We start from the raw sequence: 3,610 nt of genomic DNA, 5'->3' as shown, positions 1-3,610 counted from the left end.
ATCTTCTCGGTGGGTCTCGCTGCTCCGCCGCTGTCATTCGGCGAAGCCGCGATGACGTCACTCCCGTGCATGCGCACGGGAGCCGCCATGCACAGCATATCGCCGTTGACGGGTGCCGCGCTCAGTGCGCCTGCGCGCCGCTGTCTACGGCACATGCGCCATAGACAGCGGTGCCCGTCTTTCGGCTAATATCTCATAAACCGTGTAGGTTTAGGAGATATTTCTTGGACCTACATGTAAGCCTTAATCTAGGCTTACCTGTAGGTCAAAGTGGTTTGTAAGGGTTTACAACCACTTTACGCATGATGATGCACGATTTGACACATTTTTGAAATTGCAGGCAGAATCGTGGAGGTTCCGCCCACAATTCATAACACCCCCATATGTGAACAGAGTCTCAGGTGTTTTTCAACTAAGGCTACTTTCACACTGATTTTTTTTTTCCACCTCACTGATATTTTATAAACACTGGTCACGCTCTGTGAATGCTACCAATAGGAGAGAAATGACAAGCATTAAGGCCTCCCAGACGCCACATGAAGAATATTTTTTTTTTTAACAGTTTTTTTTCCTCCAAATATGGAAAGGTTTCTTGACAGCAAGACCCTTTTCACACCCGGGTGTTTTTGGGGCTAAAAATAGCGCCTGTAAAGTGCCCCCCCTGCAGCCCCAGTGTCAAAGCCCGAGTGCTTTCACCATGGGGCGGTGCGCTTGCAGGACGTTAGAAAAAGTTCTGAAAGCAGCATCTTTGGGGCGGTGGAGGAGTGGTGTATACACCGCTCCTCCACCACCCCTGACATTGGAATCAATGGGCACCACTGCCGAAGCGCCTGCAAAGCGATTTGGCAGCGGCGCTTTGCCGGTGCTTGTAACACTTTATTTGGCCGCTAGCGGGGGTTAAAAGCACCCCGCTAGCACCGCTATTACAGCGGTAAAGTGCAGCTAAAATTAGCGTCACTTTACCGCTAACGTCCCCCGGTGTGAAAGTAGCCAAAGAGCTGTGAAAACATGGAATAGCCCCCTCAAGAGCTCGTTCTGGCCAACTCAGTATATTGCTTTAACCACTTCCCGACCAGCGCACGCCGATGTACGTCGGCAGAATGGCACAGCCAGGCATATTGGTGTACAGGTATGTCCAATCTTTAATGTCGCCCTGCCATCACGAGCATGCCGCCGGCGGCACGCTCACGTGCTGGTCGGGACCCCCGTGAGTCCGGTCGCGGGTCCCGCGGACTCGATCACCGCGGGCATACCCGTGATCGTCTCACGGGGCGGCTGAACGGAGAGATGCTGTTGTAAACAGCATCTCCCCATTCTGCCTAGCAACAAGTGACGCTGATCTCTGCTCCATGTGATTGGAGCAGAGATCAGTGTTCACTAAATGAAAGCCCAGCCCCCAACAGTTAGTAACACACCCCTAGGAACACTTAACCCCTACACTGCCACCCACTGGTTAACCCCTTCACTGCCAGTGTCATTTAGACAGGAATCACTACATTTATATAGCAGTGATTGCTGTATAAATGACAATGGTCCCAAAAATGTCCGATGTGTCTGCCATAATGTCGCAGTCACAATAAAAATCGCTGATCGCCATTACTAGTAAAAAAAAATTCTTAATAAAAATGCCATTAAAAGATTGCCTATTTTGTAAACGCTATAACTTTTGCGCAAACCAATCAATAATCGCTTATTGCAATTTTTTTCTACCAAAAATATGTAGAAGAATACGTATCGGCCTAAACTGAGGGAAAAAAATGTTTTTTTTATATATTTTTGGGGGATATTTATAATAACAAAAAGTAAAAAATAATGCGTTTTTTCAAAATTGTCGCTCTATTTTTGTTTATAGCGCAAAAAATAAAAACCGCAGGGCTGATCAAATACCACCAAAAGAAAGCTCTATTTGTGGGGAAAAAAGGACGCAAATTTTGTTTGGGAGCCACGTCGCATGACCGCGCAATTGTCAGTTAAATCTACGCAGTGCCGAATCGCAAAAAGTGGTCTGGTCTTTGGCCAGCAAAATGGTCCGGGGCTGAAGTGGTTAAAAAAAGGCCTGGATTCTTTCCTTAATGTACATAATATAACTGGATTCTAACAGGTAAAGTTGATCCAGGAAGTATCCGATTGCCTCTTGGAGGATCAGGAAGGAATGTTTTCCCTAAGGCCCCTTTCACACGGGCTTTCCGATCAGGTCAGCCTGTGAGCTTTTCCAGGCGGACCTGATCGGAGACTCCATTCACCACTATGGATCGGTGGATGTCAGCGGTGACATGTCCGCTGACATCCGCCGATATCCGAACCGGTCCATGAACTCCAGGCGGATGGAAACCCTATTTTCCATCCATCTGGAGAATTGGATCGGATAGGGTCAGATGAAAATGGACAGGTGGTCCGTTTTCATCCGATCTCCATAGAGGACAGCCGGGCTTTGACAGGTCCATCTCCGCACAGTGAGTGGAGACAGACCTGTCATCCGTCTGCTCAGCGGGGGATCAGCGGATTGATCCCTGCTGAGCATAGCGGAGTCCGTAAACGGACAAGCCCGTGTGAAAGGACCCTTACTGGAGCAAATAGTATCATGATTTGCTGGGGTCTTTTTTGCTTTCCTCTGGATCAACTGTGGGTATAGGATTGTGCATTTTTTTTTTTTTTTTTTTTTATTGGTTGAATTAGATAGACTTTTATTGTTTTTTCAACCAGACTTACTATGTAATGCAAACACTACACACTCTGACGCTCTGTCTACTGTCCATATTATACATTGTAGGCTGCTTTACTAGGCATTTGGGAAGTACCAAAAATGTGCCTATTCCTGTGAATGAGGCTTTATGTGTTTTTTGGATGGGGTCAGAACCCCTGTCAGGTTTTGAATGCCGTCTGTGTCCTACTGGAGAGATTAATCCGCTGTATTAGTCCTCATGCTCACTGGGTGTGAGCGTTAAGCTCCTGTGCTTGAGATTCCAATGGTTATGTTTATGTGGAAGGCACTGGTGCACCATCCAGCCCTGCCATCAGCACCTTATAAAAGTCTATGAGAAGAGGATAACTGCTGCAGCTGGATGCTGTACTATATACGTGATCTGGTTCTTCTGGGTGAAGATCTGGTTCTTCCGCCTCACACCCACTGAGATTATACACAGCGGGGAGCCTATCAGCAGGTACCATAGACTCGATGTCCACTGGCATCTGCCAATCATCCTGCAGAGACACAGAACCGCAGTCCGTCTATGTAAACAAGGCAGATCACTGTTATGACAGGAGGAGAAGCATAAATCTGGCGTCTCTGCAAAGCAGGGATGAGGTGCCATGTCTTCTGCTAGTAAAAGAACCTCCCACGCTGTAGTAAAACACTGGCTAGGCACACAGTTAACCCTTTGATCACTCCTGATGGTAACCCCTTCCCAGCCAGTGTTTTTAGTACAGTGGTGGTGCATATTTTTAGCACTGATCACTGTATTCATGTCACTGGTCCCCAAAAAGTGTCAGTGTCGAGATGTTCTCCACAATATCGAAGTCCTGCTATAAGTTGCTGATTGCCACCATTACTAGTTAAAAAATAAAAATAAAAAATATGCTATAGTTTGTAAACGCTATGAATTTTGCACAT

The sequence above is a fragment of the Lithobates pipiens genome, unplaced genomic scaffold (assembly GCF_037356315.1).
Source record: "Lithobates pipiens isolate NorthernLeopardFrog02 unplaced genomic scaffold, aLitPip1_a1.2 Scaffold_11, whole genome shotgun sequence".
NCBI lineage: Eukaryota > Metazoa > Chordata > Amphibia > Anura > Ranidae > Lithobates > Lithobates pipiens.
This window is presented reverse-complemented; position numbering follows the sequence as displayed.